General features: G+C 43.4%; 1 pseudogene; it reads right to left on the minus strand.

Annotated features, from left to right (window-relative positions):
• Window positions 1-13,504: 13,504 nt before the first annotated feature.
• Window positions 13,505-20,388, minus strand: LOC148158362 (cadherin EGF LAG seven-pass G-type receptor 3 pseudogene; annotated as a pseudogene).
• Window positions 20,389-23,039: the final 2,651 nt, after the last annotated feature.

Below are 23,039 nucleotides of genomic sequence, written 5' to 3' on the forward strand. Positions count from 1 at the left end.
CCTTACAAATGGAAGGTTACTCTGACGTCTTTTGCACGGAGGGGAAAACAAAGCTTTTTGCCAATAACAACTTTGAGACACTTTTGGAAGCTTTTACTGCTCCTATGGGTTTCCTTCTGGCGTTTTCGCCTGCATGTGTCCGCACTTCAAAGGAGGAGGAGAGTCGGGGGGTTGGCATGCATAGAAACTCTAAGAATAACCACGCTGATTTAGAATCAACGCTGAGGTTCAGCCGACGCGCGAGCCATGAAAGAGCGAGGCTGACCTCCCGATCGGCGCTGAGACGCTTTTGTGGGGAGAAGCAGTCCCAGCGTTTCAAAGGGTTGAGGGAGTTCGGTGCTATCTCTCTGCGCCAGGTAGCCTGAGTAATAACACACTCAAAGCTTCTTGAATGTCAGAACATCCTGGGCCTGCTGCCAGGAAATCTGAACGGAAATAGTGTATTAAGAAGCATTCAGCAGAAAGGCAGGAAAACAGCCTCAGAAATACTTAAGAAGTGGTCAACATACGTCAGAGCAAGGGGTTATTAACATGAGCCCTGGCATTTTCCCCTACGGCAGGAAGAGGGACAAATTCAGACATGCCACTTAGCTGAGTTGTGATTTCAAAAAGCTTTCAATATTTAAATCAAATATTTTACGGTCTGAAGACAACTTAAAGGTACGTGGCCTTTGCAGGAGGGTTAAAAATATGAACTTTTTCACATTTTGTTCTGTCGCACCCACAAATCTCACGACCGAAAAGAAGAAGAACATTACTGTGAAGCGGGAAGCAAATTGACAAAGGATTTTCATATTTAACCAACTAACAGAAATCAGAAACGTGTGGCGGACATTTGCATTCAGCCCCCTGGCACCTCTAGATAAAACGTAGTGCAAACATTTGCCTTCAAATATCACATAGTTAGTAACAAGACGTAATTTCATCTCAGTGCGTTGACGTCAGAAGATTTCTTAGAGAACATCTGAGACCAGCGGACTGGTGAGAGATAAATTAGATTAACGCATGCATGGTTACCTTACAAAACATCCTTCCAGGCCTTGAAAACCTCTGAAAACATTGTTCAAACCATCAAACTTCAGAAAACTGAGGCAACGCTGAAAACCGACCAACTCTGGAGCAGCCGCACAACTCAGGTGGGAGAATCTGTTAACGAGACCATCTTGTTTCAATCGTTCGTCTCACAAATCTGGTCTTTACGGAGGAATGGCAAGAAGAAAATCAGTGTTCAATAAAAGCGAAACAAATTCCAGTTTGCACTTTTCCACAAGCCGCACAGCGAAGAAGAACAAGCTCTCGTTAGAGGAGACCAAAATGTAACTATTGGGCTACAAAATGCAACTGTGACAGATTTTAAATATCCCTTATTTTCAAACCGTAGGTTAAAAAACTGTTATATATATATATATTAGGGCTGAAACGATTCCTCGAATGATTCGAGTACCTCGATTACTAAAATTCCTCGAGGAAAATTTACCTGCCTCGAAGCTTCGTTAATTGATGTTTTATTAGTTAGCGCACCGTGTTCCGGCCGGGACTTAATTTGCGTTGCGCGGAGCTCTCACTTCCGCCTCTGAGTTGTTGACAAAAGCTAAGTCTCAGCGGCATAAAGTCCAATCTTCAAGATTGGCCCGTGGGGATTTTATTGATTGATGATAATGCCCGACTTTTTATCGTTTTTGGGGAACCAATAAGCATCCTTAAAATGACTGGGGGAATGCCTGGAGTACGGCAGCATTTCTCCTCCGGGGCTGCTGGTTGAAAGCGAACGGCGGGAAGAGCGCTGAGGTGAGCGGATAGCCTGAACAGGGCGGGCGGCTGAGTAGCTGATGCTTACCGTGTAAATGTAGCTTTACCGACGAACCGCACAATAAATTTCATATCCCGGTCTGAAGAAACGGGTGGCGGAGCGCATCGTACATGGCTGGTAGATGAGTTTCTGAGTGACCAGTGAAGGTGTCGTAAATATCCCGTATTGCTTCCCCCCGTGTTCGTCCCCCGGTCTAACGGTTCGTCAGTCCGCTGGTCTATTTCCTCCCCTCCACCCCATCTTACGTTCGTTCATTCGCCCTCTCCTCCCACTCCAGGCGGCATTTCCCGTATTTTCAAACCCAAAGCGTGACAGGTTAGGTAGCAAGGTGAGTTTAATTAATCTATTAAACTCACTGAAGATGAATACATAAACTAAAAGCTGGATTGTAGACATTTTTTATAAGCATATTTGTGAGCCTGCCTCTTTGTTATTAAATTCAATATAATTTCAGATTTTTCTATAACTTTTCTTCTGGTTAACTTAGAAAGTGAGCTATTATTGTTACAGGTTAGTTTTCTAAACTACAAAAAAGCAACTGTTAGGGATGCTCAAATATGAAAAATTGGACTGATATTGATATCTGATAGTAACACCGGTATTATGGCAGATTTACCAATATTTCATTTTATAATTTTTTTTATCCGATTACTCGATTAATCGTAAGAATAATCGATAGATTACTCGATTACTAAAATATTCGTTTACAACAGCCCTAATATATATATATATATATATATATATATATATATATATATATATATATATATATATATATATATATAATGATAGAAGGTCATGTTGTACACTTAATCTCTGGACTCAAACGATGTAAAGGAACCGTATTGCCTACGGTGTCATTAATCCATTTCTTTTTTATCAGTCATGGTGGCTCAGCCTGTGAAGACTCACACTGCCAGGGTTAGAAGTTCAAATCCCTCCATGCTTCAGCAATGCTTCACTCATGACATTAACACTGCTGCTGCTGCAAAGGGTCTGACTGGAACGGTTTGCCCTCGTGAAACGATAATGAGGGCGGATTAAAAGGAAATAAACCAAACAGGAAGATAGTGCAGCTTGCATGCAAAAAAAAACAAAAAAAACCAGGAATTAAATAAATAAATAAAGTACAATCGGATTTACAGTGAACAAAAGCTACGCTGGTTTACGCTCAAATGTTCCAGACTCTGTCTGAGCGCCCTCAACCCGTCACTTCACAGGCTGCGCACTCACAATCACATGGTTTTAAATCCCATTTCACACTGTGTTGTTTGGTCTTCTTCCCCCTTCGCTCCTCCGTTGCTCGCTGTCCCCGAGAAGTCCCAACAAAAGGCGGCACAGGGGAGAATTTTCAAAAACCCCGTGTAACGAATCCGGCGGCGTTCCCAGCTGCCCTCGGCTCTGTCATATAAATGGCTGCCGCTGCTGCTGAACAAATGCAGCCACTTCTGCTGCTGGAAGCACACACGCCCCAAAGGGGGGTAAAAAATGACTTCCCTCCTAAAGACAGTGTGAAAGTGTGAAGAGTCAAAATAAAGAAACACTTCAGTTAAGGCAAGTCTGAAGAGAAAGAGAGAGAGAGGCCATATATCAAAGCCTGTAGAATAACACAAGAATTAAAGTGCATTATGCATCATTAAAACAACGCCCAGGCATCGGCCTGGCAGCAGATTTCTGTTTGTTTGCGGATTCTGTTTGATTGCCAAAGTCTTTCCACCCGTGGGATCTATGGAGTTTAATTTTATGCATTCTTATGAAAATGAAAATCAGAAAAGCTGCAAACAACAGCAGCCTAAATTATGGTTTATCATTCAGTTTAAGCCTAAGCTAAATTACGGGTCAACTGTCCAATCCTAGCAGTTACACTTAAAAGTCACTGAATCTTCCCAAGTTTCCAGATTGAGTCACTTTCAGACAAATCCTGATGTTTACTGTTCTGCAGTGACCTGCAGTGACCTCTCCACTGAGCGCGTGCAGCACGGGGCAGCAGATGTTGGCAGCTGCAGCCGTCCTCCTCACCTGCACCTGCCTGTTTGCACGCCATTCTCTCAGATGTGCAGCTTCAACAACAAATTTGCAAGTGGATTACAAGTTTCCGTTACTCTTAATATCATCGTGTTAAATATTCAGTGCTTTGCAAAATGTATTCATATACTTTTAATTTTAATTACAGTTCTAATTATGTCAGTGTATGTAAAAACAAAAATATTTGCCCTGTCCTCTTTGCAAAATTGGTCAAGCGCAGCTGGATTAATCAGAGTCTATCTACTGACATCAATTTTCAAGTCTTGCCACTAGTTTTTAACTGGATTTGGGCTTGGCCTTTGACTAGGCCATTGTTAAACTTGAAAATCTAAGCCATTAGACTGCAGCTATGGTTGTTTATTTGTTAACAAGTTTATTGCTGGATTTCTCTTTCTTGCTGAACAAAAGCAGACCCAAAGAATGATGCTGCCACCACCATGCTTCACCTTAGTGATTGAGAATGAATTACAGTTTTGGTTTTTCGGCCACATACGGTGTTTTAATGTAAGCCGTGAAGTTTCATTCTGATCTCATCTGACCTGAACATCTTACTCAACACGTTTCATGTGTCCAACATGGTTTTTGTGTGTTCTCAGAAACTCTCTGTTGCTGTAAACACATACAGACTGACTGCATTTAATGACTAGAGACTTCCTGAAAACATTTGGCTGCATTTGTTTTTTTCTTTAGTATCGTCAGAATGAAGGGGGGCAAACTTTTCAAAACTTTACAATTATAATTAATAATGGAAATAAAGTTAATAATGTTTAGCTTTACAAGAAAACAGAAAAGGAAAACAAAATCTTCAATTACACTGAAGCGGTAAATACAGGCCCTGAGTGTTTTCTTTTCTACAATAAAATACTAAAATCATAAGGCCAATGTGATAGTTAGTTATTAATAACACTGTCTTTTTTGTGACAGTGGTTCATCATTTCAGTCGGATGATGACTTCACTAATACGGACTCATCTTATTCACCACTGGCTTCAAATGTGGACAGACACATCTGTTGCTAATAAACTCATGGATTACTTTTCTCCACTCCACATTTTACTCTTTGCTCTCCAAAAACCCCTTTAACTGTAAGCATCTATTTTCATTTTTAGACACTTTCCTTATCTAAATTCAATCTTCTGTGGTATTTTAAAAAATCACCCAACCATATGTTCGAAAAGCTGCTAATGAGAAACAAACAGGAGACAAATGTCAAGATAAAGTAGCGGAGCACAGAAACAATTTAGCTCCTCGACTATACTGTAATGATTTATGTGAAACATTTGAGTTCACTTCATCGTTATAAAACCCTACTCCGTTTCTCTAACGATTTAAGTATGTCTCCAGGATAAAGAAAAAAAAAAAAAGGTAGCAATTTTCCTGTTCCTGTTATGTGTGGATGCCTTTTTCATGTGAATTGGACCTAAAAGGTGTGAGGAGCAGCTATTGGCAGCAGAGGTTCCCCAGCCTCGCTGCAAAGCTCTCAGCGGGGAGCGTGAATTTGTTACGCTTGAGCTGTATGGAAACCATTCCTGTCAGAATGTTCATGCGTTCCAAAGCGTGAACTCGCCCCCTGCAGTCTAAAGCTGCTGCATTTATCTCAACTTCCCAGGAATTATTCTGTCACTCAAATCACTTTGGAATGAAAGACGCTCATCAAGGAGACCTTTTTTTTTTTTTTTTTTTGTGCAGGGCAACTCTGAGAAGATAATGATTAAAGCCTCCTGATGACAACGCAGGGGAGGAAATCCTACAAGTTGGGGAAACATTCGTTTATCAGACAGACAGCCCACTTTACTTTCAGTGCCAGTGTAATGTCAAGCAATTACACATGTGACGGGGTAACATACATGACCCAAAACAACGGCATCTTTGGCCTGCAGCTGGTTAAACGACATGGCATGAAATTAGATTAGCGCTGCTATAGGCTAATCCTATATTCTGAGTCAGAAACGGTCCTACATGTTTCTAAAACATTCTGAAGCGGAGGTGTGAGTCTGCTGTCGGGGAAACGTGATGAAAGCAACAAGCTTAAAAGATGTAAAGATATAATTAAAAAAAAAAGCTGCAAATTTAGGTCAACGTGAAGACTCGCCTGTGTCGCAGGTTTTTTCATTGTTTGTGTCGTAGTTGCACAAAGACTAAATGGCCTCATACGCAAATATATCTACAAAGGTTTTATTGGAATACTTTTTTTTAATCTACTCCATCAGAGGATAAAGTTGAAATTTCATTTCCAGAATCATGACACAACGAGTCCATGTTCTATTTTGTGATTTTGTGACCGTGACTAGAAGATTGTTGCTCAGCATTTTAAAAGTGTTTATGCTTCAGATATTTAGTTTGGTTTCTGTTTGAGATGACAGCGAAGAGCTCACAACTCTGAACTTTTCAAGTAAAATTCTCTGCTGCTATTACTCAGGAAGATAAAGAACCTTCCTGTGAGTCAAAAGATCAAAATGTTTTCATCCGAACACGACTTTGAGAGTCTCGTCTTTTCTGTTCGTTGTGTTGTTAAACGGCACCACTACTGCAGCAGAACACTGAAATACAATCGAGCATTAAAAGTCTTGGATGGCCAGGAGAAAAGAAATGATGGTTCTTATCAATAGCATCAACTGCAGGAGGCAAAAAGGAGAGTGACGTAAATGGAGGTGATCTTGTTATTGACCACTCAAAGCTCTTTACATTGAGAGCGTCGTCCATCCAGCTGAGCATCTTATCCTACAACACCCCATTTCCTCACTGATCCATCAGAGAGGCCGGTGGACTCGGTGTTCTCGCCCAAGGCACTTTGACACTTTGTCAAGAGAACAACCTGCTGCGCCTCGGGAGCCACTGCAACTTTAATCTCTCCTCGTTTTGCTCTCCTTGTTTTAAACAAGAAAGAAAGCAAAACAAAAAACAAAACAAAAAAACACTGCCTTCTCAGATGGACTTAATCAAGAATAAAAGCATATTCACTCGGGACCTGACCTCTCTCAGCTGACCCATGTTAGACAAGAACATCAGCGTGCTCACCCAGATGACGGTGGTTAACTTCAGAGCGTTGACCTATATGTATTGTAAGTGAATTTTCTGTGCACTGATCTGTATCCAGGCTTGAAAATACTATATAATGTGCTCACCATCTGAGCTCTTGGAATACCTGGCAAAAAGCAGGAGAAAAAAAAGAAAAGCTTGAGCCGGGGTAGAAAAATAGTTGCGTAATCCGTTTTTCCAGTAAGCGCCGGATGGTTCACGGAATGCTAACTCTTCAACACGCGCACAATTACATTTATATTTATTTTTGCATCAAGTGAGTCTAACCAAATCACTAAAATGTATTTATTAGCTTGTAATCATTACAGAAAATGGCTCATAACATTTTTTTTTTATTTGCTGACATATACACCTTTAACAGCTTTGAAGGGGTTACATCATCTGTTTTTTTTTTTTGCTAATTCCCCGCATGGAAACAGATGCAATATTAATTTGCCCGCGTATGTTACGTAAAACTTGCCAGCAGCAAACTTCAGCACACGTTAATTTATACGCTTGTTAAGACGGTTGAGAATGACAGGGACGTAAACATAATGAAATTCATCAAAGCAAATATTACAAGTACAAACATTCGCACCTCCTGCACTTTGATTTCATTTCGTTTATCATTTTGTCACGTCACAAGCAGGCAGTGCTGAGTATTTTACTGGCTGTGGAGATCTGCAGCTCAGGTAGGAAGATCTGCTGACAGTGAACTTATTCTTCTGTGGGACCATAAAGGGCATAATTTATATTCTATTCTTCCACTTTACACTCACTTTGTGTTAGTCAATCAAATAAAATTCACTGAGGTTCATAGACGAAACGTGACAAAGAGTGGAAAAGTTCACGGCGGGTGAATACTTTTTTCAGCTGCTGGTTTAAAGCGTTCCCCTAAGACATTCCTATTCCTCTTTGCCATCGCTTTGTGTCACCAAAAGTATTGGAAAACCCTGACTGCTTAACATAAATGTGTGAAAAGTCGGAGTAAAGCTCCAGAGAATCAGTCTCAGTTTGTCGTTTTTTTCCCCCGCCTCCATCTGGCCCTCGCACGCATCACTCCCTTGAAAATTAAACCAGACAAATTGTTGCACGCACTTATTTGAAGCATTTAATTGCGCAACTTGTCCCTCAAACTGAAGAAGAAAACGTGTCTGGGCAGAGGCTGACGTTTGTCTCTTCTCTAAACGTCTTCTCAGACAAACGCTGACTGAAAACGTCTCCCAGACATGTTCACGCCACACCGACTTTGCCTTAACCTTCCTTCACCCAGAGACGTCTACTTAGACACAAGTTTCTTCTCCCAGCAAAGCTCTGCTCTACATTCAGACGGCCAGCCACAGCCGCCGTTGGGAGTTTGCCAGTACAACCAGCCACAGACTCTGCTGCTGGCCACTGGAGCTGGTGAGGGTTACTTTGCTCAAGGGCACCTTGAGCAGCTGCTGTTTGGGGTGCCAAGTGGTCTCATTACGACCTCAACCCTAAAGCCAGCTTCATGTGTGTGTTTTTGTGGGCATAAACCGCGGCTCTTTGCACGACAAACGCGAGGAATCCCCTCAGAATCAATAGCCAGACACCAACGGTCACAAAGAGAACAAAGAAGAGATTTAGAGAAGGAAAGTGGACAGACGACACGGGCGAAGAGAGAAACAGAGGGAGGGAAGAGCAAAGGGAAGCACTTGAGAAAAGCACGAAGGGCAAAAGCGGGAGGAAAGCAGTCCCAGCACTCTGGCGTGTGCAGATATTATTCATAGAGAAGATATGAATGCACCCTCAAGTGCGATCCAGAGCCACCTGAGAATACACAAACGCAAGTAATGCACAAAAACCTACACACACACACACACACATACACAGGAAAAAAAATATATCTGCTACAGGAAAACACTGCTCAGAAACACAAATAAATAAAGCATGCCCATTTCTGCAAATAACACGGAGCGCTCAACGCTACACGGTACACATCGCAGACACACACACACAGGGAGGAAGTACTGTAAACAATGAAATAAAAGAAAAGGAAGCAGAGAAATGTTGTGAGGAGACAGAATGGAAGGAGCTGGGAATTTGAAAGAATATGTAGTTTAAGGAAACAGCCAGCGAGAGTTACTGTACGAGAGGATTACAGGCAGAGGCCGAGGGAGAGAGGGATAATCAGAGGAGAGAGGGATTAAACAGGCAAACACTCAGAGAGAAAGAGAAAATAGGTGAGGTTTTTTGATGCCCTTAGTAATGCTCATAAAATTGCAATTCTCTACATTTTACAAATTTTCTAACATCTCAAATCTTATTACACGAACCAGCAGTCATGGATTAAACCTGTGTGAGTTTACAAAACTAAAATGACTGATGTCTGTCAAACAGCAGGAGGAGTGCGACATAAAGTAGCTGTTACTCTAGTTAAAACTCAGAGAAATAGGCATTTAAGGTTACAGTTAAAACAGATGAATTAGAAGTTTGATTTAAAAAAAAAATGAAGATCAAACTTTGATCCACTGAAGAACAAATCTTTTATGGCATTCAGCAGACACTAGAATGATGATGCTTTGCATGGACACAAAAAAGGGCAACTTTTCATAATCTTCCCCAATTGGACATTTAAATTACAAGTTTGAAAATGTAAAGAAATACATAGTCATTTTTAAAACAAGCCATGCAAATTGATAAAGGCAAAACACAACTCTGTGGCATTTTGGAGGGGGAAAAAACAGAAGAACTGCATTAAATTAAGAGTAAAATGCAGGTCTATCTTGATGCCGTGCAGGTAATTTATCACAGACACAGCAATGAACTCAGTTATGCATTGATATTAAACAAGAACGAATGATGAAGGAGATGAAGCACCTCTGGCAATCCACAATTTAATTTAATTACTTTTATCACGACTCTCACTGCTCTATTAGGTCCAAACTGTGTTATTCAGTGGATCGAGCAAAATCTGACAGGAACATGCTTTACAAAAACTCACATGTGCAGTAACCACTAACTTTTCTTCAAGTACGTTTTCCTTTTCCACTCTTGAAATAACAAAATTGCTCAGAACGTGTTCCATTTTCACATTTCTGCATTTGGAAATCAAGCCATTGTTCACTTGCAGTGTTGTTCATAGAAGTAAGCTACAGCCAGGGGCCCTTCTTCTGTGCTCCAGTGTGAAAAGTATCCCAGGTGGGATGAAAATAAGACAAAAACGTAGGGAGCAAAATGCAGAAAGTCAAGGCCGATGAAAAAAACACATGTAAAAAAAAAAAGACAAAAAAAAAAGAGGGGCTAATAGGGACGTTAAAACAGAGAAACTTAGCTCCACAAATGCAATGAAAGACAGAAAAAGGCAAGCGGAAGTGAGTCGTGAGCTGGGAGCCGACATGGAGACACAGATAACACACAGCAAACAATGAAAGTGACAGCTTTGCTCTGACAGTGACTCTGGCTGACTGTTGTTTCATTATAATCTCATAACTGTCACATCCTGGAGCGGCGGGGAAGGAGAGGAGGAATAGAAAAGGGTGAGGGAGGGAGGGAGGGCATAATGGCTTCATAGAGGAGGAGAAACAGACTGAAAATGGAAATGGATCAACATGTGGCTCGTCTGACCTCTGGAAGAGGCGGATGGAAGCGAAGGCTGATGAATGTAAGTAAAGGTAAATGGTGGAGACGTACTAAAGCATCTTGATCGAGACCCATCTCTATCTTACCATAAGCTCAGAGAGCAAGATGCTAAGGCCTACCAAGGAGGAGCAGCAGTAGACGCTCTGTGTGCCAAAATGTTTGCTAAGCTCTACTAAAACTACGTATATGTTTTGCATAGACGAGATCTTTTTGGAAACATGTATTTGTTTCCAAAAAGTAAGGCCCTCATGGCTGCTGCTGATAGGCATAGGGAAGGACCTCTGCTGCCTTTTTTTTATTTTATGTGCCAGAAATATTTTTAGAGTGAAATTAGAAACTGTTTAAGAGGTTTTTTTTTCTTAACTATCACTTCCTGACAGCAGTAGAAGAGACGCGTGACCCTGACTATCAGCTGAGTCGACTACAGAGGAAGTACTGCATAACCAACATCATCTAATTGCAAGTGTTGTTTTTCATTTCTCCTCACATTTCTATGATAGAGATGCTTTGCCATCCTCTTCTTCGTCAGTTTAAGTTTTGAAGTGGATTTTAAAACTCCATGTTTGTTGAAGTTTTGTCCTCTGGTTTGAAGTGCCAGGAAATTTTAAATAGGAATCCAGTAAAATCCTTAAGAAGTCCTTCTGAAACAACAGCAGCAGACTGAGTGCTGCTCAATTACCAAACTGTGTTGTATAAACTATTGCTCCACAAGGGATTTAAAAAAAAAAATCTTAATATTGACTTTCTTTTTTTTTTTTTCCTGACTGAAATAGATTCACACAAATGAAGTTTTGTTTTGTTTTATATTCAGTGTAAGTTTGCTGGACCTAAAAAGGATGAATTCATTTTAAGGCTTATTACACATTTTGGAGTTAATCGCCGCTCTGCTTCATAATCATTATAATTTATGGATAAACTCCCATGCTTTCACAAAGTCAGTCTATCTTCATCTTTTCTCACTCTGCTACTTGGATGATTAGTGAAGTAACTCTTCTACTAAACCTATTTACACACTCACTTATCTACTAAGACTATTCACTTTCTCTCTCAAGCTCGTTCACCGTCACTCACTCCCATGTAATGATCCCAAAAAACTCATATTTCATTCTCCCTCATTCTGATCACTCTCTCATTCACTTTCATTATTCTTTCCGCCGCTTTCTCATCCTCTCACACAGTATTTTCCTCGGTTAGTCGTGCAAAATGACACCAGAGTAAATATTAATCAACTGACATCTAAGCAAATGAAGCTTTTTTTTTATATAAAAATAAAAAACTGTGTTAGTAGGATAGCAGGTCACACACAATCCCATGCAACCTCTCCTCCGCTGAGCAGAACGCAAACAGAAAAACAATCACATCCTCAAAGCATGAATGTTGCTCTCCTTTTAATTTTCTGGAGCTTATTTGGTCTCCAAGGCTTTGATCACTGACAGCAGAGGATCTGTGGAGCAGTAGAGCTAAACCCAATAAGTGCAAAGGAAAGCTTCTTTAAAGGCACATTAAAGAAAAACAGATTTGAATTAAAAAAAAAAAAGTCCTGTGTGGTGGTGGTACATCTAAGCACCTTGAAACTATTCATTCTCATGATATGACTGCATTACAAGTAAATGAAGTCATAAAGGTTGTTGCCTTTGCAATGTTTTCTGAGCTGTATCATTCAAGCAGCAAACACATTACAATACTGAATCCAATGATAGTCAATTATAGATATCTGACCAATAAAAGCGCTTAAATCTGCCAGGTAGAACTCTGTCATTTTATGCTATTATTTTAGCTTTTACAGTTTCTTTATTTAAATGAAATAGTTATAAGGCAATTTGGGTCACACTTTTTTCTCAGATCCAATCAATTCATTGTATTTGCAGAGCAGTGAAATTGATCACTGCTTGTAAACACACAGCTCCATCCATTTCTCCATAAAAATTGGACATAAAGTAGAAGTTAAACAGCATTGATATCATGTGCAACAACGCAAACAAATTCGGAAACCTGTTAAAATTTTCAGCACATAGTTGTAATCTGGTATCACACAATGAAGAGTTGCAATATTTGCTAAAGAAATAAGTTTTGCTCACAGAAAATAAAATCCTCACCATGCCTCACAAGGAGAGATTAACTGTGTTTCCAGACAGAATGACCGTCAGTCTTTATTAATTATCTTGCTAAAACAATACCTTCTTCACTCTCTATATCCCATCTAAAGTTACTGTTAGAATCTGCAAACACAAAAGCTACTCTGGTCAGAACAAAAACAATTTTAACACCCATATTTTAAAAAAAATGCTTAAAATAAACTAATACTATTGGTGACCTCAGAATGGCAACCATTGCTTTTACTGTTTGCCACAGTTTCAGTTGTTTAGGTATTGTAGTGTCTGTGTATTTCTTCAAGTGTAGTAAGGTAGCTATTTTGTAGTTAGCAGTTTCAGATTTTGGACGATTAAGACCAAATTAACCTAAATGTTCTACTGTTTTTTACAGAAAGCCTGCAAAACAAAGAAAGTTAAAGTAAACCAAATGATTTGAGACACTCTGGCCAACTTTTGATGTATTTTGGGTAAAACCAATATTTATTAAAGATCAGGCTTTATTTCCTTACTGAATTAAGGGTTTAATTTCTTAAAATGGCTTCTGTGTGAGATTATTCTATTCCAAAACAAAAAAACTACAAAAGTAGATAAAATACATTTATTTTACTGTCTGAATAGTGGATGGAGTTGCAATGTTTTTTCTGTTGGTTTACTTAGTCATGGTAACCAACATGTAATTTCAAGAGGGGTTTAAAAATGCCAGCTCATGCTTTTACTAAAAGCATTTTCTTCAAGAGAAACTCAAAAAGCAACCCTCTCATTCTCCAGCTTTGGCATTAATCCCTTACTCCTAACCTTGTAGAGCGGAAGTTCTTATCTTCACACTATTTTCTTTGCTGGATAAAGCTCTAGGGGCATCTAAATGAGCTTAACACACACACACACACACACACACACACACACACACACACACACACACAATCTCTAGTCCACATTTGCCACACATTTTCCCTTCACGGTCTCTTACCTGTGACAGTGATCAGCATGGGAGCAACCAGGGGCCTGTTGTTATCCAGTTTTCGGCTCAGTCGAATCTCTCCGCTGGTGTGATTCAGGAGCAGAAGGTGAAGCTCATTGCCCCTGTCGATGGTGTAGTACAGCCTGTCAGACACATCAGGGTCATGGGCTGGTACCCTGCCAATCACCCCACTGGGGAAACTGTTGGACCGATTGGAAACAAAGTTGTTGAAAATGATTTGAAAGTCCTGCAGGGTTGGCCGATTGTCGTTCTGGTCCACCAAACGGATTCTGACGGTAGCCCTGCTCACTAGAGGTGCTGATGTGGCCTGGACTACAATGACGTATTCATTGCGAGCCTCATAGTCAAGATCAATGAGTGAGGTGAGCTCTCCTGAAAAGATGTCCATCTGAAAGATCTCAGGGATATTGCCCTCAACAATTTGGTACATGATCTGAGCATTAGCACCTTCATCCGGATCAGTGGCAGTAATCTGGGCTACCACAGACCCCACAGCGCTATTTTCCTTAACCAAAACCTCAAAATCGTCAGCAGGGAAGACAGGAGCGTTGTCATTTACATCAAGAACTGTCACCTGGATGTGGACAGGTGTTCTTTGAGGGGGCACCCCACGATCCACTGCATAGGCTGTGAGCTCGTAAAATGGCACACTCTCCCGATCCAAACGGCGAACAGTTCGTACAATGCCAGAAGTGGGTTCGATGGTAAAATCTCCATCTCCATCCTCACCATTTTGAAACGTGTACTGAACCCGGCCATTGGCGTGTGCGTCACGGTCAGTGGCCGAGATCTGCAGGACACTAGTGAAGGGGGGAGCATCTTCACTCACTGTCCCCTGATATCTGGGACTGAGGAACTGAGGTGCATTGTCATTCACGTCATTCACGTTCACCTCAACATATGTTGTGTCAGATTTCTGTGGTATGCCATTGTCTTTTGCTGTGATAGCTAAAGTGTAGGTCATTTGGTCCTCATAGTCAAGCTCTGCCTGGAGTGTGATGGCTCCTGTTGCCGGGTCGATGCGGAACTGGGGGATGTTGTCTTCAAGAAAGTACGTGATCCGAGCATTTTCTCCTACATCGTCATCCGTAGCGCTAATCACAACCACTGTACTTCCTGGTGGCCTGTCCTCGTTCACGCTGACAGAGTAATGGGCACTCTGGAAAACAGGTCGGTGTGTGTTGGCATCAGTAATGTTTATGTGCACCTTGCAAGTGTCCTGGAGTGTTTGATCTGAGGCGATGACAGTTAGGATGTAACGACGCTCCTGCTTATAGTCCAGTGGTAGAGCTAAGGAGAGAAGCCCCGCTCCTCCTGCTGTGCTGATAGCAAAACGGTTTCTGGTGTTTCCGCCTGTGATCTGATAAGTCACTGCACTGTTTACATCTCTGTCCACAGCCGTGACAGTCACTACACTGGTGCCAACGGCTGCATCCTCATTCAGGCGGGAATAATACTCCTTTTGGAGGAACTCGGGGTGATTGTCATTAACATCCATGACTGTAATGGTGACACTCGCTGTAGCAGAGAGAGGTGGCATGCCATAATCTCTGGCCTCCACACCAAAGAAATAGTGTTCCACAGACTCCCTGTCGAGAATCGAGCTGACAGTGACCCAGCCCGTTGCAGAGTTGATGACAAAGGGTGTGTCTGAGCCAGTCTCAGTCAGCCTGTACTCCAGGCGAGAATTATCAGCTGTATCTGTATCTATAGCTTGGATGTGGAGGATTGAACTACCAACTGGGGCACTCTCAAGTACAGATGCTTGGAATGGTGTGGATACAAATATAGGAGGGTTATCATTGACATCGGTCACCTGCACACTCACAATTCCAGTATTGTTGGAGAGAGGTGGCCGGCCATTATCCTGAGCACGAACACGGAGCGTATACTCCCGCTCAGATTCATAGTCCAGTGGTGCCACCACCTGAATTTCACCTGTTACGCTATCAATGGAAAACTGTCCACGGCTATTACCACTGATGATATTGTAGTGAACAGCAGCATTGCTGTCCTTGTCCCTGTCTGTAGCGCTCACACGTAGGATCTCAGAGTGAGGTCGAACATCCTCTTTCACTGCCACCACGTAGCGCTTTTCGCTGAACTGTGGCACATTGTCATTTTCATCCAGAACGGTTATAAAAACTTTGACGGTGGCAGAGCGTGGACCTGGATCCTTGCCCTGGTCACTGGCCTCCACCTGAAGAGTGTAATGTTCATTTGTTTCCCTGTCCACAGATCCTCTGGTTGTAATTAGTCCTGAACGTGGGTCAATCTCGAAAGCAGCTCGTGCTATTGCAGCGGATTCACCGATAAACCGGTAACGTATATTGGCGTTGAACGGAGAGTCTGAATCTGTTGCTCTCAACTGTAAAATTGGATAACCTTCTTCCACGTTCTCCCTAATTGTCTCTCTGTACTCTGACTGTTCAAATATAGGCGAATGATCGTTACGGTCTGAAACAGTAATGGTTACCATTGTGGTCCCAGAGAGCCGAGGGGATCCGTGATCTGTCGCTGTGACCCGAAAGTAATGCAGATCCATGTGTTCTCTGTCCAGAATCTGAGTGCTGGTGATGAGGCCTGTGTCTGGATGGATGTGAAAATAGTCAGATGATCGACTATTCATCAGTGGGGCCATTGTGTAGCTCACCCGGCCTGCATCACCTCCATCAGGGTCTGTGGCTGACATTATAATGATGGAGGTGCCTGGCGGCTGGTTCTCTGCCACCTGGACTTGGTAGTTATACAGTGAGAAATTAGGGTGTCTATTGGCTGCGCGTCTGGAACGAGACCATGGCATCAAAATCCTCCTCGCCTTTTCTCCCTGAGAGCTATCATCATCTGCCACTATTATCAGGCGTTCCAGGCTCCTCTCTCCCCTTGAAGTGTGTCTTTTCTCCCACTCAACCTCATCCCCCTCAGCTCCCTGGTGACTTTCATCTGCTTGGGTTTCTCTCTTCCCTCTATTGCGATCAAACTGTGTGATGGTTGAGGTGCTGCTGCCCCTATACCGACCCAACCCTCCCTCTGCCTCACTTTCTTCCTGGCCGGCCTTTGTTACTCCCTTTACCCTTTCCTTCTCCCACACCTCCTCTTCCTCTTCTGCACGTGGTTCCTTGTCTCCCGTCAGCCTCGTCCCGCCCTCCCCCACCTGTAGTTTTCCTCCCCAAACAGCATCAGCAACAGCAGCGGACCCCTCCAAGCCCTCTCCCTCCCTTTCTGCACTCCTCTCTCTTTCTTCTCCAGTCCCCATCTGCTGCCTATCTGACTGTCTGACACCTTCGGGCTCTAATGGCTCTTGATCACCGGATTTTAATTGCATATGTGCGCTTTCACCTCGCTCAGTAGCTGAGCAGTCGTTGGAAATACTCTCAGCGCACCCAAGATCCCCTTGTTGCATCTCGCTGTGCCACGAGGATTTTCCACTAACAGATTCCTGACCATGCCCATTCTTCTCATTACTTTCTTTCTTTTCGTTGTTGTTATTGCTGTTAGTGTTGAATCTGCTCCACAAAAGCACCTGCAGAGCTTCTTTTGGTGCCGAAACTACCTCCTCTGCAGAGGATGAGTGAAGCATGGTTTCATCCTGCTGAGTTGTCGTATTAACTTGCGAGGAAAGCAAGACGTTCTTTACTACTGGGTGATTAGGCTGCATAGGGAGAAAGGGATTATCTTCAGCAGCAGAGTAAGACGTGGCAGACACAGCACAAGGAGATGTAACGGGAAACTTAGCAGGCAAGAAAAGGCCTGAGTCACCGGTAGACTCAGCCTCTGAAGTTTCCCTCACCCTTAGAGCACACACATAGAGCTTTTCAGCTTGTTTAACTCCCACTGAAAAATGATCTGCATCTGTCTGAACGAGTGGCGTAATGGCTCTTTTGTTGGGCAAAACCTGTCGGCCACGCATCTCTGCAATGCTGTTGAGTGCAAATTGGATGAGGAGATTCATCTGAGCCATGCCTCCCATGGGGGTCATAAAAAGAGCCGCCCCCATTTTTTTTCGGCCCAAACAGCTAAAGCAACCAGCGGCAACCTCCCTCTTTCCTCCCTGGGTTTGACTGCTCTGCTGCCTGGATGCAGGCACTAATTTCCCCCGTGTCGGAGACGGAAAAACTAAATCATTATCCGGGTAATTAGACAAGTTAACGTGTTTGTTGACGTGGTCAACCCCTCCTCCTCCTCTGAGATCCTTTCCATCTGTACCATCACCCCTCCCTTCATCGGTAATTCTGGCAGGCTTGGGTTTTGTAAACCCACAACCAAAAAGGGAACTATCTAAGAAAGCCCCTCCTCTTGTCTTGGACCAAGCCACCTTTCCATCACCACCCCACTCTCTGCTGCTGTTTAGATTGATAACATTGTGCCTCCTTAAATAAGAACAATCACCAGCCCTCCTCCCCGCACTAGCTGAGTTCCCCTTGGCACCCCAAGCCATCCTGCTGCTGCTTTCCCTGTACACTGGTTGCTGATTGCTTTTATAAATGCAGCCATTGTTGCAGGGATTAAAAGTTGGAAACTGACAGATGCAGTCCAGTTTTGTTGCTCTGACACAGTCTGAAATGCTACAAACTGTGTAACATCCGAAGATGTCATCAGAAGCGTCAGTATGAGGTAAACTGCATCCAGAAATAGGATGATTGCACCAAGAGGGAGCGGCTGTAAAGGAGCCAAGTGAAGGCTTGTTGGCTGAAAGGACGCGTTGCTTGTTAGGGATTAGATAGCGGACACGCCGTGGTGCTGAGAGTCTCTTCACCTCAGGAGCCCCTCTGAACACCTTTCCCCTTCTCCTCTCGCAACTTCCGGGTGAGCTGCGCGGTCCGGAGGCGTGCACAAAGGCTCTGTCAGCACCACGTTGGACGAGGTGTGGCCTCGGCGCCGACCACCGTTGCACGCACGTTTTAGTCCTTTGTACTGCCCTTTTCTTGCCGTTTTGGGCCGGCAAAGAGGTAAAGGCAGGTGAAGGTGGAGGTGAAACAACGCCCTGTCTCCCCATCTCGCCTCTCTCCACCCCCTCTGCAGCGCCGAAGCCATCAGAGGTAGAGGTGCTCCCGGTGCTGGGGAGGCGATGAGAAAAAGGTGGTAGTAAAGGAGCCCGAGGGCGTTGTAATCCTCTCAGCCTCTCTTTCCGTGCCCCATCCAGTTGCTCTCCTCCCAGGGTCCCTCCTGCGCGCTGCGCTCCGGTGCATTCCTCTCTCTGTATCCGCACTACAGTCCACCTGCTCCAGCGGAGATCCCAGCTCCCCCTCGGTAATCCGCCTGCTTCCCCACACCGATGCTGCTGCTGCTGGTTTACTTCACCGGCGACTCGGTAGCTGAGGGCAGAGGTCCTTCTGCTGGAAGCCCCTCCTGTGCTCACCGTCCCCGGGGTGAGGGCTAACAAAGGACCGAGGAGAAGCAGGTGGAGCGCCAGAGACGAGAGCAGGAGCGGGGTGAAGCCCGTTATAGGTGCAGCCATTTAGTCTCTTCCTTTCTCCGTATCCCTCCCCTCCTTTCTCCCTTCTCCACTTCAGACTATCCTCTACCTTTCTCTCCGGAGTGCGCGCTTCCACTTCCACTTCTCCACGTCTCCACCTTACTTCTCTCCACCCTCGTTCCGCTCCGGGCTAGGTGGCCACTTCCAGGACCGCCAGCACCGCCCGACACCTTCCCCCAGGCTCCCCCGTCTCTCTGCCGGCCTGGAGAGTTGGCATCTACCCGCTGTGCTCCGTGGAGCTGGAGGCGTGAGCGTTAGGATCGGCGCGGCGGCGGCAACATCTCTCCTCTTGTTCATTCACATCCAACATGGCTCACACACTCACACTGACTGGCGAGCTGGCTCACACACTGTCTCTCAGCGTGTGTGTGTGTGTGTGTGAGAGAGAGAGAGAGATAGAGTGAGAGAGGCAGTATGAATGTGTAGCATCCATCCATACGCACACACACACACGCACATCATCACGCTCTCCTCCATCTCTCCTCCCCTCCCCCTTTTGCTTGCATCTCCGCCGCCTCTCCCTCTCTCCTTTTTCTCTTTAAATGCGCGGCTCCGGTAAGCAGGGCTGTTACACAGCACCCGCGGCGTCGCCATCCCCACGGCTGGAAAAGGAGGGGGAAGCGGTCCATATCTTACCCAATCACACCTTCATCACCTTACATGAAGCATGGCCGTCCTTATAGACAGCGCCCGCAGGACGGGCACTATCAACAAGAGCACAAACTTATGAGGTGATGAAAGGGAATCCTCTGAAACTTAAAGAGATGCACACAAGCTAAAGAAAGACTGAGGTTGCGGTTTCAGATTTTTCCGATTTTCTTGCTTTGCGCACACCCTCACTGTGAGGTCAGCTCCGGTTATATCTGATTAAATCATGTAAAAGTGACGTAATCTGCTTGTTATGCCCATTACTACATCTCTCTCACACGCAGGCACAGGTTACTCAGATTTTTTTTTTTTCTTCCATTTATTACAGTGCTGTGAAAAAGCTTCTGGCTCCTTATAAATATCTTCTTTTTTCTTTTTTTATTGCACATGTTTTAGGTTATCAATCACATCTTCCAAAAAGCATAATTATAAGGTAACAACAGAAAGGCAAAAAATTTCCAGATGATGATAAAAGATGATTTTTATTTATTTAGTGGAAAGGGGGTATCAACAGTGTCCCAGAAGGTTGAGTGGAAGAAAAAAGTGGTTTAGAAAATATGGTACAGTCAACAGGCATTACCACAGCCTTGAAAGTATTGAAAAGCCCTTTCAAGATGAAGAGGTCCAGAATCTATGTTTCTTGTTTTCACATTAGTTATGATACAGGGGAAACAGGTCATCTGCTGCTGCTGGTTTGTTCTGTTTTATCAAGTCCAAAGTCAGCAGAGTCAACCTGGCCCAAAGTTTTAGATCACTTCATGTTTCCATCCACCTTCAAGCTTTGAGGAGATTCTCATTTAGCAGTATTAATATTTTTATATTAATACAAAAAACAAAACAATTGTTTTTTGTGAATAAAAACAATTTTTTGAATGTAAATACATAGCTACTTTCAATAAGCTGTGTGTTTGCTTCCCATTTTAATTGATGAATGAAACATGATAATGATTTTCTTATTTATTTGAAAATATTTAGGCAATTTTGGATCTCCATTATAGCCCCCCCGAAAACGTAACATATGGGATTAGTGATGCGAATAATTACAGGCACATCCGCGCAATCATCCCGGTTTAACACTAATTTGCACACGGCTAAATGGGCAGATCAGTTTCCTGATACTTAGTTTTGGGGGCTGAAAAAAAAAATCGCATTATGCAAATTTTTAAGCTTCAAATTTCCTCCAACATTGGCTCACAGTCTTCCCATTCAGTACCAATTTATAATGCTGTCTGGGTGGTACACAGTTTCTAATGACACGGCTCAAATTCAATATCAGTTTTTTTTTTTCTCCCCTCATGGCTGATCGGAGGAGATACACAAGGCGGGGACGAGCAGCCCAGAGGAGCAGACTGAGCTGCGTCCACGGCCGGAGAGCTGCGTGACCGCGCGTCTGCACGCGTACGCGCGCGTCCACTTGGTTTACTCCAGGCTACGTCTTGAAGATACAGTGATACAATAACGAAGGGGGGCTGCACAGTGGTGCAGTTGGTAGAGCTGTTGCCTTGCAGCAAGAAGTCTCTGGGTTCTTTCCCCGGTCTTTCTGCATGGAGTTTGCATGTTCTCACTGTGCATGTATGGGTTTTCTCCGGGTACTCTGGTTTCCTCCCACAGTCCAAAAACATGACTGTCAGGTTAATTGGCCTCTCCAAATTGTTCCTAGGTGTGAGTGTGTGCATGGTTGAGTGTGTGCATGGTTGTGTGTGTGTGTGTGTGTGTCCCAGGGAGGCTGGATCCCTGCCTCCTGTGTTTTTTCTCCCTGGCTTGAATGCTTGGAACATTGCCACGTCAATATGGTGATCGAAATTACACACACCCTCCTTTCCCCACACACAGATTTAGAAACACAAAAGCAAAAAAAGAAAAAGCTTCATCTCCCCTTTCCGGGTGTCCGCAGCCTCCCTTCATGCTCACGCTCTGTCACCAGGATTTGCAGCTTTTTTTTTTATTTTATTTTTTCTAATTTTCCTTTATCTCGGCGCCTCCTCACACACCCGCCTCAGCCAGCGGGAGCGGCTGCAGCGCGGGCCGCGGATGTTAACAGGATTTGGAATGGGTCCGTGTCAGGAGAGCACGAGGACGTCTAGACGAGTTGTAAGTAGTCAGCGTGAGAAGAGGGATGATGGCTACTGGGCAGTTTAGCCACTCAGCAACGACAGCTTCAGTGTAATGATAGATACTGGAAACAGGGAGGAAGCCTTCGGTTTGAGACCGGTCATCCAGGGGTCAGAGGTCGCGGAAATCCAGGCTTTAACAAGGCGGGTGGCTGCTGAAGTGGGTGTCAGAGCTTCATGTTTAATCAGCATCATGAAGTAAAGGCACTGCCTTGAAGAATGACCTGATCACACATTTTAGCACACAACCAAAAACCTCAGTGTGTTTCATTAGGACTGTAAGTGACAGACCAACACAAAGTAGGATAGAGAATCACTCAAGGTTCTCACATTTTTTGACAAATAAAAATCTGAAAAGTGTTACGTGTCTTTGATTTATCCCTATTTTACTCCGACAAACCTAAATCAAATATGTACTTTAAGAGGTCACATGATTGGGACCTTAGTTAAGAGACAACATCATAAAGACCAAGTTACGAATCAGCTGCTCTTTCACACATTTTCAGCCCAGTCCTTCACTGCACATTATGCAAAACATGCTTAAAAATAATAAAGGTTTGGCATATGTGAAACAACAACAAATTAATAAATTGAACTCACAAACTCCTTAAAGAATGAAAACAAATACATACTGCATTTTCAAGGTTTTTTTTTTTTTGTATATATTTTAATGTATATTTTCCCTTCAAATTGACATCTATGCTCTGCTCTGTGTTGCTATTGCATAAAACCCCAAAGGAAACACAAAGACGCTTGTGAATGTAATGTGACAACATAATAAAGGGGTCTGACTACCTTCAAACACACACAGGAATTATTATTGCAACAGGGTATCTAGAGGAAATGAACACATTTTTGAGATCTGATCTGCTCTATTGTAGCACAATGCCACTAATTAAACCCCATTGTTACCATTTGTGCTGTGAGTATTCCCCCCCCCCCCCCCCCCCATTGATTTCTAAATGGATTAAAAGTCAGGTGATCGACCCGCTCCAGCCTCCACATTTCATCTTAAGAATTTCATCCCTGAGTTGTATTTCAAAGCCAAACCTTGGTCAAGTTTAGCGTTTGGCTGTGCAGCAGATGACAAACCTGTTCAGTTTAATTCACTAAAGAATCCATAATAAGCTGTAGAGCTTTCTGTGCCTTTTTCAAAATGTCACCCCTCTGCCAATCCAATTTGTTACACATGACTTGAATTATGAGATAATTGTTCTAATTTCTTTGTAAGTTTGGAGTATTTGTGTTGCTAGCGACAATGAGAGTGAATTTCA

This window comes from Poecilia mexicana, unplaced genomic scaffold, assembly GCF_051168715.1.
Source record: "Poecilia mexicana isolate PSO_F unplaced genomic scaffold, ASM5116871v1 scaffold_7, whole genome shotgun sequence".
Taxonomy (NCBI): domain Eukaryota; kingdom Metazoa; phylum Chordata; class Actinopteri; order Cyprinodontiformes; family Poeciliidae; genus Poecilia; species Poecilia mexicana.